Below are 15960 nucleotides of genomic sequence, written 5' to 3' on the forward strand. Positions count from 1 at the left end.
GCGCACGGTGAAATAGAGTCCTCCCCCAGAAGGTACTCGACGGGTCTTATGGCATGGTAGAAATCCTGTCCAATAATTATTTCGACTTCCTCATACTTATAATGTATAGGTTTCATCGGAGCCAACTGCGGGTATTTTTCCTGTAATTCAGGAATACTTATGCTATCCGATCCAATGCGAATATGATCCTTAACATAAGCTCGAAAAGAAAACGAAAAATCACTATTATTCGTTTCGGCGGAAACTTGAAAACTTACTTGATGAGTTTTCATCACGCTCGTGGAATTGAATCCATTTATGGTGAGGTTAACGGGAGTTCCAACCAAATGGAGACGTTTTACGAGATCGGCGGATACCCATGAGTGCGTTGAAGCACTATCGCAAAGAGCTAGGGCATTAGTAATTGTCGCATCCGAAGAGACGGCGAGTGATGCAACTGGCAGGAGGCCTTTAGTTGACTCCTGGCTATGAATATCGCCGACGGCAGCGTTAGTCGATACATGTTTAGTGTTTGCGTTACCTGACGCCGGGGAACTTTTAGCATCCTTAGGAGGAAACATTTTCTCCGCTCCATGTAAGAGTACGTTGTGCGTGCTTTCACAATTTGGCTTGGGGCACTTTCTGGCCTTGCTACAATTACGAAAACTGTGATTGCTCTGTAAACACGCAAAGCAAAGTTTTTGTTCGGCTACATGTTTCGCTCGCTGCGTAGAGTTTTTCTCTTTGAATACGGCGCAATTCCAAAGAGCGTGTTGACCTTTACATACAGAACATGGAGGGTACTTTGGTTTTTCCTTTGTCTTATTACTTACATTTGCGTTACTAGCAAACACTTTCGTACCTACTTTTTGCTTTGCTGGTTCTTCAGACTTAGCCTTAGAATTGATCGTTTTTAGCCTCTCATGACCCTCCGCCTTTTCTTTAAGCCATTCGCTGAAATCTAGCAGAGTTGGTCTATGCCATTGGCCTCTTACGGTTTGCATCGACCATGCCTCCTTAAGGTTCGGGGGAAGCTTACTCACAGCTTGATTCAGTAAGTTAACACTTTTCAGGTCGTCGTTAAAAGACAGAGACTTGAATACGGCAACAAGTCCAGAAATTGCAGAGGAAAATCCAATACATTTTCCGAGTTATGCATTTTCAGCGGCGGAAAATTACTCAATTTATCTAGATGAGCCCCCACTACAGCATGCGGCTGCCCGAACTTTCTTTGAAGAGTTGCTAATGCGTCTTTATATAGTACTCCGCTATAGCTATACTCAGCGATTGCGGATTTTGCTTTACCCACTACGAGCGTTTTCAGATAGGTAAGCTTTTCATCGTCACTGAGGTACGCTGAATCGACCGTCGATATGAACTGCCCAAACCACTCATGCCAATTAAGTGGGTTGCCATCGAGCTGGGTCAGCTTCCACTCAGGGAGGTGATCTTTTCGGCTGTGCATGAGTATATTAACCAACTCTCGTGTCGAAAGGGGACGCTCGACGTCTGCACCAGGTGAATTACCGGGAGTTGGCTCTGTGTAACTCGAAGAGTTACCGTGACAATCAGGAACGAACGGTTGATTAGCATGTAAAGAAATTTCAGGCTGTGCAAAGAACACCGTCCCTCCACTTGTGTATGGAACAAAATTATTCGTAGGAACAATTGGAGTTACTGCGGAAAAAACAGTTGTCGAAGGAATGTAGTGTTGTTCAGCTGACATTAAAGGGGCAGCAACAGCTGGTCTCCACAAATTACTATAAGGTTTATAGTGGTCACTTGAAAAGTTATAACTACTAACGGGAACACCCATATGTTGTTGTGATGGGATTACAGGTGCTTGGTAGCCAGCTACTACTGATTCTGTAGTGTGATGACTTAAAGAAACCTGATTAATTGCTGTTGATGCAGGAACAAAAGGTGCTACACCAGAAGGAACTTCTGCAGATGTTGGCGGAGCAAAATAGTTTTCAGAAGTTACCGGGACTACTTAACCTGTGTTTGGATTGCCTAGCACCGGATGAGTGGACAAAAAATTTGCTGGGGCAAATTATTGGAAACAGGTTGCATGACCTGCTGTAACCCTACTGGATTGTTAACGGAAACCTGCGATCGAGCCAAATTCGACAAATTATGTTGTTGTCCGTGAATGTGGTTACTGTAGTACAATCCCGGATCACTAGAAGCTGCCTGGCCATTATTCACTCCTGTAAAACTTGATGAGACCAAGTAATTTGTTGATGCAGGATAAGTTGCCTCAGGAGCTGTTGAACGTACGTGCTGCTCTTGATTGGGAACTACAACAGCATCAGGCTGATTGTGGTCGACAGATTCGACCCAGTGACGCGTACTATCCTTTTCGTCTACTGCTAGTTGTGGAGAGATTCGAGTTAAACCACTTTCCTCAGCATTCTTGCTGATTTCCGACAACTCATCTTCTAACTCAAGCCCTTTCAACTCAATTTCTGCCAGTTTTTTCCTGTGTTCTTCAGCCAATTCTTCCAACTCTAAACTGCTTTGTTGTTCTAAAACATATTGTTTCATCTTGTTTTGCTGATTTTTCAGTCTTAATGATACCTTTGCCTGCCTCTCAAGTTCCTCTTGTTGTTTCTTTAAAATCATTAAGTCGAGCTTTTTCTCAGAAAGTGTTTTCGACGGAGCGGCGGTATAACGACTAGATTTCTGAGAACCCGGTTGATGATGTCGGCTGCTTCGGTGTGACACCTTAGAGCGGGTATCTGTTTTATGCGACTGGGGTTTTTCACTTTTTTCAGAATGATGAGAAACGTTTGAGCTGCTATCTATGTTGTCCGGCTCTGTTACTGCCTCAAAACTTGTTTTATATGTGATAGCTTCCTGTAAAACTTTATCGTTGCTTTGAGTCAATTTATGAAGCCACATATCCTGTGCCCGTATCAATTCGTCGGGATTGGCACTTTTTGCAGCCATATCAATCAACTCATTATTTATCTCGACCGCTTGTTCTATATAGTTCCTACATTTTTCAATATAGGATCATTTTTGAGCAACGACTCTGACTCTCTATGTATTCTAAAATTATTTCATGGCATTTATAAAGTTCGTTTTTGAGATTGCTACACTTCTCAAACAACTTCTTAATTTTTTTTTGAAATTTAACTTTCATGCTTAATAATTTCGGAAATAAATGACTCTCAGAAATACTTTTTTTTTCACTCAAGTAAATCCACAGAATACTCTAATACATCAATAACTTACAAGGGGGAGTAACTTGAAGTTTTAACGCTTTAAGTCTGTTGTGAATCGCTCTACGATTTTTAGGCGACAATCGATTCCGCTTCTTCTTAGCTTTCAGTGTATTTAGGTCAGCACTGTATCGTCTAAGTAACAACAGAGTCTTCAACTCAAGGGAAGGGGGCTGGTGCAGCTCTTTATACTTTTCGATAAATATTTGGTCTTTGGCCTTTCGCTTTGAGATAAAATCCTCAACTACGTTAAGAACGAGAATACCTGTCTTTTTCAATTCTTTTTCTATATTGCTCGTACCGTTGCGGCGACAGTATACATTAGCGGTAATTTTCTCCTTGTATCTCAAAAGAAGGCTCTTAAGTTGATCAGTACTCAAACTACGGTTGTTGTTTTTGCGGTGCTTACTAATGGAGTTATTTATGGCGTCATGCCAAATAACTAAATCTTTCTGATTCGACAAAAAGTGGTGCAGAAAGTATTGGATAGTTTTCTGCGAATCCCTGGCGTTAAAGTTAAAGCTTAAACCGGGCTTTGTGAAACAAGTCTCTTTAACGCGCTTTTGAGACGGTGCGGATAGTATACGGAGCGCGTGATCCAAGGAACTAGCTCCTAGAATGAATACCATACACTTAAGAGACCTATGAGACGGCTACGTTTTTGCTGCTTTTTCAGTCTTAATGATAACTTTGCCTGCCTCTCAAGTTCCTCTTGTTGTTTCTTTAAAATCATTAAGTCGAGCTTTTTCTCAGAAAGTGTTTTCGACGGAGCGGCGGTATAACGACTAGATTTCTGAGAACCCGGTTGATGATGTCGGCTGCTTCGGTGTGACACCTTAGAGCGGGTATCTGTTTTATGCGACTGGGGTTTTTCACTTTTTTCAGAATGATGAGAAACGTTTGAGCTGCTATCTATGTTGTCCGGCTCTGTTACTGCCTCAAAACTTGTTTTATATGTGATAGCTTCCTGTAAAACTTTATCGTTGCTTTGAGTCAATTTATGAAGCCACATATCCTGTGCCAGTATCAATTCGTCGGGATTGGCACTTTTTGCAGCCATATCAATCAACTCATTATTTATCTCGACCTCTGGTTCTATATAGTTCCTACATTTTTCAATATAGGATCATTTTTTGAGCAACGAATCTGACTCTCTATTTATTCTAAAATTATTTCATGGCATTTATAAAGTTCGTTTTTGAGATTGCTACACTTCTCAAACAACTTCTTAATTTTTTTTTGAAATTTAACCTCCATGCTTAATAATTTCGGAAATAAATGACTCTCAGAAATACTTTTTTTTTTCACTCAAGTAAATCCAAAGAATACTCTAATACATCAATAACTTACAAGGGGGAGTAACTTGAAGTTTTAACGCTTTAAGTCTGTTGTGAATCGCTCTACGATTTTTAGGCGACAATCGATTCCGCTTCTTCTTAGCTTTCAGTGTATTTAGGTCAGCACTGTATCGTCTAAGTAACAACAGAGTCTTCAACTCAAGGGAAGGGGGCTGGTGCAGCTCTTTATACTTTTCGATAAATATTTGGTCTTTGGCCTTTCGCTTTGAGATAAAATCCTCAACTACGTTAAGAACGAGAATACCTGTCTTTTTCAATTCTTTTTCTATATTGCTCGTACCGTTGCGGCGACAGTATACATTAGCGGTAATTTTCTCCTTGTATCTCAAAAGAAGGCTCTTAAGTTGATCAGTACTCAAACTACGGTTGTTGTTTTTGCGGTGCTTACTAATGGAGTTATTTATGGCGTCATGCCAAATAACTAAATCTTTCCGATTCGACAAAAAGTGGTGCAGAAAGTATTGGATAGTTTTCTGCGAATCCCTGGCGTTAAAGTTAAAGCTTAAACCGGGCTTTGTGAAACAAGTCTCTTTAACGCGCGTTTGAGACGGTGCGGATAGTATACGGAGCGCGTGATCCAAGGAACTAGCTCCTAGAATGAATACCATACACTTAAGAGACCTATGAGACGGCTACGTTTTTGCTGCTTTTTCAGTCTTAATGATAACTTTGCCTGCCTCTCAAGTTCCTCTTGTTGTTTCTTTAAAATCATTAAGTCGAGCTTTTTCTCAGAAAGTGTTTTCGACGGAGCGGCGGTATAACGACTAGATTTCTGAGAACCCGGTTGATGATGTCGGCTGCTTCGGTGTGACACCTTAGAGCGGGTATCTGTTTTATGCGACTGGGGTTTTTCACTTTTTTCAGAATGATAAGAAACTTTTGAGCTGCTATCTATGTTGTCCGGCTCTGTTACTGCCTCAAAACTTGTTTTATATGTGATAGCTTCCTGTAAAACTTTATCGTTGCTTTGAGTCAATTTATGAAGCCACATATCCTGTGCCAGTATCAATTCGTCGGGATTGGCACTTTTTGCAGCCATATCAATCAACTCATTATTTATCTCGACCTCTGGTTCTATATAGTTCCTACATTTTTCAATATAGGATCATTTTTTGAGCAACGAATCTGACTCTCTATTTATTCTAAAATTATTTCATGGCATTTATAAAGTTCGTTTTTGAGATTGCTACACTTCTCAAACAACTTCTTAATTTTTTTTGAAATTTAACCTCCATGCTTAATAATTTCGGAAATAAATGACTCTCAGAAATACTTTTTTTTTCACTCAAGTAAATCCAAAGAATACTCTAATACATCAATAACTTACAAGGGGGAGTAACTTGAAGTTTTAACGCTTTAAGTCTGTTGTGAATCGCTCTACGATTTTTAGGCGACAATCGATTCCGCTTCTTCTTAGCTTTCAGTGTATTTAGGTCAGCACTGTATCGTCTAAGTAACAACAGAGTCTTCAACTCAAGGGAAGGGGGCTGGTGCAGCTCTTTATACTTTTCGATAAATATTTGGTCTTTGGCCTTTCGCTTTGAGATAAAATCCTCAACTACGTTAAGAACGAGAATACCTGTCTTTTTCAATTCTTTTTCTATATTGCTCGTACCGTTGCGGCGACAGTATACATTAGCGGTAATTTTCTCCTTGTATCTCAAAAGAAGGCTCTTAAGTTGATCAGTACTCAAACTACGGTTGTTGTTTTTGCGGTGCTTACTAATGGAGTTATTTATGGCGTCATGCCAAATAACTAAATCTTTCCGATTCGACAAAAAGTGGTGCAGAAAGTATTGGATAGTTTTCTGCGAATCCCTGGCGTTAAAGTTAAAGCTTAAACCGGGCTTTGTGAAACAAGTCTCTTTAACGCGCTTTTGAGACGGTGCGGATAGTATACGGAGCGCGTGATCCAAGGAACTAGCTCCTAGAATGAATACCATACACTTAAGAGACCTATGAGACGGCTACGTTTTTGCTGCTTTTTCAGTCTTAATGATAACTTTGCCTGCCTCTCAAGTTCCTCTTGTTGTTTCTTTAAAATCATTAAGTCGAGCTTTTTCTCAGAAAGTGTTTTCGACGGAGCGGCGGTATAACGACTAGATTTCTGAGAACCCGGTTGATGATGTCGGCTGCTTCGGTGTGACACCTTAGAGCGGGTATCTGTTTTATGCGACTGGGGTTTTTCACTTTTTTCAGAATGATGAGAAACTTTTGAGCTGCTATCTATGTTGTCCGGCTCTGTTACTGCCTCAAAACTTGTTTTATATGTGATAGCTTCCTGTAAAACTTTATCGTTGCTTTGAGTCAATTTATGAAGCCACATATCCTGTGCCAGTATCAATTCGTCGGGATTGGCACTTTTTGCAGCCATATCAATCAACTCATTATTTATCTCGACCTCTGGTTCCATATAGTTCCTACATTTTTCAATATAGGATCATTTTTTGAGCAACGAATCTGACTCTCTATTTATTCTAAAATTATTTCATGGCATTTATAAAGTTCGTTTTTGAGATTGCTACACTTCTCAAACAACTTCTTAATTTTTTTTTGAAATTTAACCTCCATGCTTAATAATTTCGGAAATAAATGACTCTCAGAAATACTTTTTTTTTTTCACTCAAGTAAATCCAAAGAATACTCTAATACATCAATAACTTACAAGGGGGAGTAACTTGAAGTTTTAACGCTTTAAGTCTGTTGTGAATCGCTCTACAATTTTTAGGCGACAATCGATTCCGCTTCTTCTTAGCTTTCAGTGTATTTAGGTCAGCACTGTATCGTCTAAGTAACAACAGAGTCTTCAACTCAAGGGAAGGGTGCTGGTGCAGCTCTTTATACTTTTCGATAAATATTTGGTCTTTGGCCTTTCGCTTTGAGATAAAATCCTCAACTACGTTAAGAACGAGAATACCTGTCTTTTTCAATTCTTTTTCTATATTGCTCGTACCGTTGCGGCGACAGTATACAATAGCGGTAATATTCTCCTTGTATCTCAAAAGAAGCCTCTTAAGTTGATCAGTACTCAAACTACGGTTGTTGTTACTGCGGTGCTTACTAATGGAGTTATTTATGGCGTCATGCCAAATAACTAAATCTTTCCGATTCGACAAAAAGTGGTGCAGAAAGTATTGGATAGTTTTCTGCGAATCCCTGGCGTTAAAGTTAAAGCTTAAACCGGGCTTTGTGAAACAAGTCTCTTTAACGCGCTTTTGAGACGGTGCGGATAGTATACGGAGCGCGTGATCCAAGGAACTAGCTCCTAGAATGAATACCATACACTTAAGAGACCTATGAGACGGCTACGTTACGCTGAAGTACCAATGGGGTGGGGAAATTAAGTAGGTCGGTTGAACTCCAACAACGCACACGGAGTAAACCTGAGGATGAAAGAATTCAACTTAACTCACTTAATATCACCGTACCTGACCACTTAACATTAGTGTCGCGCTACGAAGTCAATAATCGGACGGGCTGAAACGGCTTAGATTTACTTGAAGCGTACTGGCCTTCAGTTTCACCAATGTGGGTGGGGGATCAGGCAAATTGGTTAAGTTCCAACAACACACGCGGAAAAAACCTGAGGATGAAAAAAATCAACTTAATTTGCCTGATATTTCGCTACCAGGCCACTTACCATAAGGTTGGTGTCAAGTTACAGCACAGTTTTGCAGAATTATGGGGACGTTTTGAGGAATTTTTGGCAATTTTTTACTTTTTTCCCAAAATTTTTCGGACAATTTTGGTCAGCAGGTTCGAGTCGTAAACCAATCCAAAAAACTAGTCTAGTACTCCTTGTCTTTGATGCGATTTCATGGATTAATATTCTGTTCACAAATATCCAAAAAAAATTTGGTATCGAGAAAAAATGCCAAGTAAGTTGACTAAATATCGATTGTAAGTTATTTCAGTTCAACAGAACTGTCCAAAAATTTTGGGTATTAAGAAAAATTACCGGTTGCTAGCTTGGTGAAATTTTTTTTAGCATATAGTACATCGTATATAATTTTATAGCACGAATGGAACGGTTTTTGAAAAAGTTTTGGAACCTTTTTACAGTTTTGGTGGAGATTGGGCGGTCACCGGTGGACTTCAGTCATTGGCAGTACTTTTGTTTAACCCTTTACACGACCAAAAATCTGGCTTTGATTCGGCAGCTGCAGAAACCGACTTTCAATACACGACACCTGTTTAAAGGCCTCCGTTTCCTCAATTCAGGATACCTGTAGAAAAAAAAGATCTCCGTTCAAGCAATTCCAGATAACTGTATGTAGGCCTCAGTTTCAAAGCTCAGACTGCGGTAGTCGCTTTTCTTGTGAACAATAGCTGCATTGAAGTTGGGCGAGGAATTGAGCAGCTCCCTAAACCAGCTTAGCTGTCATCGCCATTTTGGTGCTCGTGATTTATATCGGCTGATATAATATCGTTCGTGATTGCTATCGACTGGAATCGAACAACGCTGTCCTCACTCGTCTGTTTATGAAATTTGAACACTTTGTATTGTGGGGTGCAGGGAATGGAATTTCTCTATGGTCGCTGACAGAGAATTCTGGGAAGAGATTCGTATTTGTTTACCTTCGTCAAATAAAATCACCGGGATGCCATCAAACGCAGTCAATTTTATCCGCTGTTCACTGAGTTCTCTGCTATTTGACTCGAATATTAATCGTATCTCTTGTGTTGCTGGACCGGCTTCGTGGCTCCCCTCGTTAATAGAGTAACGGTCCCTTGTGGGGCGCCAAAATGTGCCCGCTAATCTCCGTAGGATGAATTTAACCGACAAATCAACATTGAATCAACAAAAGCCTATACATTGGTTTCAAAATTGAATATGGATGTTAAAATAATAAAAAAAAATTTTTTTCTCTTAAAAAAATGATATGCAGTTATACAAAAATATTTTATGCAAACTTTCAGGCAGTTTTTGGTTTTGATATTTTGTTTTACAAGAAGGTTTTTGTTCGTTTGAGACACGGCTTTTTCTTAGACTGATGCAGTAATAATTTTAATTTTAGCAACTAGAAGGTGTGTCAAATTTTGCGTGTAGTCAATTTTATTTTTGAATTTTAAGTAATTTCAGCTAAGTGATTGCATTTTTATTTTCCATTGTTTTCTCTGAATATTAAGAATCAACATTGAATTGTCAATTTTTTTTTCGAGAAGCAAATACAATTAAGATGAATGACTGATGTAATCTACTCGTTGCAGAACTCATGCCTATCTCTAGATATAAGAAAAACTATGCCAAAAAGACCTACAAAAATGGAGTTTCAATCAAAGGCAAAAGCATGGTTTGGTGATTTCGAAATATTCCTCAGTTAGTTGCGCAGCAGCCAATAATTTGTGTTGTGGAGAATTTACTTTTCTTCAATCAAAATCAATAGTAAAACAAGGATAGCTGGTTGCTGTGCAAGTAGTACAGAATGTTCCAACCACAGACTTAATAAAGAGCATAAAAAAGTTTTTTCAAATAATTTTTTTTTCGGCGTGGTCTGTTAAAATGAGCTGAACAAAAAAAACTAGGCATATTCAAAAATTGGGCATATTCGAAAATTGTAGTAAAGCAAGCAATTTGAAAAATAATTTTTCTCTAAAAAAAGACTTGAAAACAAAAAAAAAACATTTTCAAATTTTGCAGTATTTTAAATTTATGATAATTTTGATACCAAAAAGACGCTAGAACGCTCGAAAAACAAACGTTACTCGAGTAAAAGTAGTTGTTTATGTTTTAAACGTAGTTATTGTAAGCTTTTAAGCCATTAAATTAAAGTATTGTAAGCTTGCTCGCTCGCTCGCTTTACTTGCTCGAATTAAGACGAAAACAAAAAATTTCAAACCGGTTTTTCCCAACAATGGGAAAATTGTTTGAAATTTTTACAACTTGTTCGAGTCACGACCGTAAGGGCTTTAATATGATATATAATTCAATCAACTCCCTCCGATTATTATTTGTGGTTAGCTAGTTTTGAGAGAAAATCAAAAGTTAAAGAAAAAAGCAGAAAAAAAACAAAAACACACATGAATACAAAGTCACTCCACATTTTTTAAATAGTCGGAACAATAACGCTCAATTTCTCAATTTAGTTGATGAAAATAGCGAAAAACTATTTGAATCACATTGAATTGGCTTTAATATCATTCATGATCTACATACAACCTTCAACCAGCGATTTCAACCGGGATTTTTAGCAACCATTTGAGTGAACTATCAGTTTTGGATAATTTTAAATTTAGGGTAAAAGATTACATGAATCTATTAGTATCTTAAAGCTGCAATTTCAAATCAAACTGTTGAAAACAAGAGAAATAATTAGATTTTAGCAAGTGTAAATGATTGATTAGAGCTGTGTTGGTTTTGTCATAATTTTCAAGATAGTTAGGTGCAATAGAAGAATTGGGTTATAATCCTCATTTAATTCCATCCAAACAAACAATGCATAGAAATGGATATTTTCCGACAGTCCAGTCCTAAGTAATCCAACTTTTTTGTTTTCGAGCTAGCGCAGCAAAAACATTTTAATGACACACTTGAAAATGGATAACCGGTTACTTTGGAGGTTTTGCAACAACATTTTTTCTTTTTTTTCCGAAATTAACGTGAAAACATCAAGCTTCATTTCGTTTCACATGAAACACTTAAAAAAAGTGGTAATTAATTGTTGAGCATTTATTGGTATATGGCGCCATAAAAAATAGACCAACAAAACTTGGAAACTTTAGAGGTTTAGCAACAATTTTTTGCTCTTTTTCAAAAGTCCCTATGCTATATTTTCTATTAACAGCGCAAAAAAACTTTTAAATGGTTATATCTAATGTGTAATTAAAAAATTTCTATAAGTGGTTCTTCTTAACTTGATTCGAGTTTCTCTGTGCTTGCTCCGAAATTTCTTTGAGGAAAAATAATCCTCCATTGCTGCATTTGAGTTGCAATCAAATTTCATTTTTTTTTGGTAAATCATCATGAAATTGATTACTAAGTTCATATTTTGTTATTTCGTTGGCTTGCGTGGAAAAAAAAGAGAACTGAGTAATAGGGTCAGTTTTTTGCAGTCAATTCAATTTTTTCATAGTAAACTGTCGCTACTCAAGCGTGGTATCCTCTATTGATTTTTTAGGTAAAGGACATTCAAAACAAAAAACACTCTCAGTTTCGAGAAAACAAGTCTGATTTTTTTTCGATAATCAAACTACCTTAGGTGACGTTTGACAAAAAATAGGTCTCACAAGGTTAATTCTACTACAATTTTCACGCTAGTTTGGCCATAATTACAATTCTTTTTATGAAATTTCCTAATTTTATCTTTTTTTCGTGATTTTTTTTTCAAAATAATTAAAAAAGTTCTTTTCTCAAAACAACTTTGTCCAAATATTTTTTTTTGATTCCTGCAGAAACTGTTTATCCTTCGTTGTTGGTTTTTTTTGACCAAACAGAAGTGGAAAACAACCATCTTTAAATGTGCAATCTATCAGTAGAGTAAACGAGAACTATTTGATTACAGATAAAAACAATTATCATGGTTCCTATCTACACTTTTAAGCAACAAGTTATTTTAATTGCTTATTTTGTTCAGATTTTTAATTGAGCTTCAGGGAAATATAGAGTACACTATGTTAAAGTTAGAGAAAATTAAAGATTCTTCACCACAACTGCATAAACTTATGTTTTACAGATAGATTAAATAAGGTTTTTCAGGAACTGAATCTATGGCTATAAACAATAAAACAAAAAAGTATTTTTAGACAAAAATCAAAATATCAAAAAAGCACCCAGAAACCGTCTCATTTTCATACGAAATAACCGCTTGGTTAATAGGCAGTCAGCCTATTATCAAGCAATTATAATACTTAAGTCAGGCAAACCTGATTTTGTATACATGCTAAAACCACTTTCTGAAATTTTTTAGAGGTCGACCAAATTGATTTTCCGATCTCTCCTAAATCACAGTATAGATCCTATTTTGACCAAATGAAGGCAACTCTTGATAAACTTTTTGAAAGGTTTTATTTTTATACTGGTCTGGTACTGAGTACCATTTTTAACGAAAAAGAAAAAAAACCAAGGTGTCAAGTCCTTACTAACAATTATATCTGACGATCAAAATTGTTATTTATTTTTCCCCAAAATAACCTTTAGTTTTTGAGTACATAATAACTTCAAACAAAAAATTTCCAAGAAAACGTCGTAATTTTTTCTAATAAAACTCTAATTAAAAACCAAATTTTTATCAATATTTCATTTTAATTTTCGGCGATTAATAAACTCCTTTCCAAATATATTATCAATATCCATTATTTGTTTGCTACAAAACATTTTTTAAATACCAGTTTTACTTTCATCTTAAGACTTTTGTTTGAAACGCATATAATATAACCATAACTAAAAAAAAATCCAGAAAACAAAATAAAGAAATTGCAATTTTTCTTAAGCTGATTTTTTTCTTTATTAATTAAAACAGATTCAATTTGTTAAAAGCATTTCAAAAAAAACTTTTGATGCCTTTTTTAAAGCACTCACCGTTAAATGAATTGTTTACTTAAAATATTTTTCTGAATTTAAGAAAATTGTAAAAGAGGAACACTGAAAAGAAAGTCAGGAAATGATTATCAATCAGTACCCAGCAAGAATTGAGTGGCATTTTTTTCAAATAACTATCAATAAAAGTCACCATCAAACCTGTTTTGAATTCTGTTTTTAAAACTTGTCAAAGAAATTTTAGGATGGAGGAAGCTTTTGTAGATTGGTAAACCTGGGTAGCCAATCCCTGATTTGTTATTTTTTGTGGGTCATAACATATGTCATAAAAGACATCTTATGATTTTTTAAACTAATATTACTGTATTATTAATTTCAAAATTAGCTTTAGGAAAAATGGTCAGCTATCGCCGGTTACGAGTTGTCGCTTTTTATGTTATATTGCGTGTTGGGAATAGCGATATGTTCAAAAGTTCGAAGCTATCGCCCGTTAGAAATCACAACCTCTACACAAAATTTGCACTTAAATATTAACATACGTTGGCTGTTATCAACCCTGCTTAAGACTAATTATTTCCAACAGAGTCGCGTAGGATAGTGGTTCGGCGGTCACTTCCAGAGCATCTGATTTTAATACCGATGCCATGTCATGACAATGATAGTGAGTCTGCAAGGACGAGCTCTGACTTGATCTCTAGTGTTTAGTGATTTCACAGCCACGGGACGAAAACGTTTCAATTTTTTGTTATCAAGCGATGAAATGAACAAAAAACTTTCTCACGTTTGTGCCATTTTCTCTACAACTGATAAAGATTCACTGTGAAACTTTGACACATGAGGGATGAAAAACTATAGTTGCCTAAACAACCGTAAAAATATGTTTTATCGCGCAATTCGACCACTTCAAGAGAGGACGTTTAAGAAGTGTTCTTAGTTTCAACCAGTTCCCGTAAAAGGGAGAAGCAAATTGAAATTTTAAACCTAAAAGTACTCGTTAGAAATTTATGGATATAAGCTAGGCCATCTTATAGGTTGGTTTATTTTCACGTAAATAAGAACTAAACACATTTTTCAGCTCTCAGACAGAAACTGACAAAAAAATTCTGCTATTTATTTGACAAAATTGCAGAAATCTTTGACAGATTTTACTTCGTAGCTGAACAGTTCTCTGTATTCTTTTTTAGATAGAAATTGAATGAGGGCCTAGCTTAGATCCTCAGTTTTTCAACGGGTACTTTTAAGCTTCAAATATTTTTGTTGTTTAGGTGGGAATTTTTTGGCATTATCAACACTTCTGTGACGCCCTTTACTTAAATGGTCACATGACGCCTTAAACTTTGTTTAGTTTTTTGTTACAAAAAATCGTTCATTTCATCCCCTGAAACCTAAAAATCGTAATTTCTATGCCAGAGGACTGTGCCACAGCCTGATTGATCTCGGCTGCAATACTGGTACCACGTCAAAAACCTAGACGCAACAACCGGCCATGAGATCAAAAAAGAGCTTTGCTCAACAAAGATTACGTATTCTGGAATGGAAGCATATAAAATAAGTTGATTGAATATTGTTATAACGTGTGAATATCTTTCGACAGAATCGAAAAAATCTTATTTTAAAAAAAATGTCGGCTATATAGAAAATTCGCCTCTAGTTATTCTTACAATTGCCATTAGTTGTTCGCTACGCAACTTTCTTTTTTCCTAATATTAAGTTAAAACTTTTGTTTGAAGCGCTTTTATCATAACCACAACTGAAAATGTTTCAATGAACAAAGAAAAAAATTGAAAGGGTACCTGAAAATAATCCAAACACATTCAAAATTTTTTCAGCAGTTTTAAAATGTTTGTCTGAGTTTTCATTGTCCTAAAATTGTTGAAATCTTCAAAAGATAGTTTGAAGCTTTTTTGTTTTGCACTGACCTCTAAAACAATCCTTAAAATTTGAATTTTTATCCGAACGTAGTAAAATTATCTAAAAGGAATGTTAAAAAAATCAATCAATAAACCCAGCAAGCAATGATTAGAGATTTATCAGCTATCGCCGTTTACGAATTGTCGCAATTTACGATTTATTGCCTGTTATGAATAAACGTTTCAAACTATCGCCCGTTACACAATTCACGGCATCTAATTAATAGTCGCATAAAATTAAGTTAACACCCGTTGGCTGTTATCAATCTAGTCTTAATACCAAATATTTTGAACAAAGGCGTTAACTTCGAGAGCATCAGGTTGTTATACCGATCCCATGTCATGGCAATTGATGCAAGGAAGAGCTCTCCATTGACCTCTAGTTTCAAATAATTCCACAGCAGCCGGACCACTTTTGGCATTAGATATGGTACCACGTGAAAGTTTTTGACGCTAGGACAGCCATGAATTGAAAAAATAGAACTTTTCTCAACAAAAAAACGTAGTCTGGAGTATAAGGAACTGATTTTTATGACAGGGTGGGTGGTTTTCTTTGTTATAATTATTTGCTAATATAAAAGGTTGCCTCTAGATATATTAACAGTTGTTTACTATTTTACTTATATCAATTTTGTAATTTCAATTTATACATTATATATAGAGAGTTGCAAAAAGTTCGGACAGACAAAATTAATTTAAAAGAGCAACCGTCTAGACATCAACGGAAATTAAAACTGAAATGAACATAACGTCGAAAGTTCATAAAGCAGAGTTTCGGGATCTAATTAACAATCTCCTCTTTCAAGAAAAGGGCGGAGATTGCTAATAAGATTACTTGCAGCGTACTTTCGACCAATCAAAATGCAGCAAAATTCGGATTTACAGGGGTGGAGATTCTTTAGTAGATACAGTAAGGGGGGTGGAGATTGTTAAGTAGATCCGAGTTTCGCTCAAAACCTATAACCACGGCGGGCAATTGCATCCGAAGCGTCGAACTGTTTTATAGTACA

The sequence above is a fragment of the Symsagittifera roscoffensis genome, chromosome 1, assembly GCF_963678635.1.
Source record: "Symsagittifera roscoffensis chromosome 1, txSymRosc1.1, whole genome shotgun sequence".
In the NCBI taxonomy this organism is placed as follows: domain Eukaryota; kingdom Metazoa; phylum Xenacoelomorpha; order Acoela; family Convolutidae; genus Symsagittifera; species Symsagittifera roscoffensis.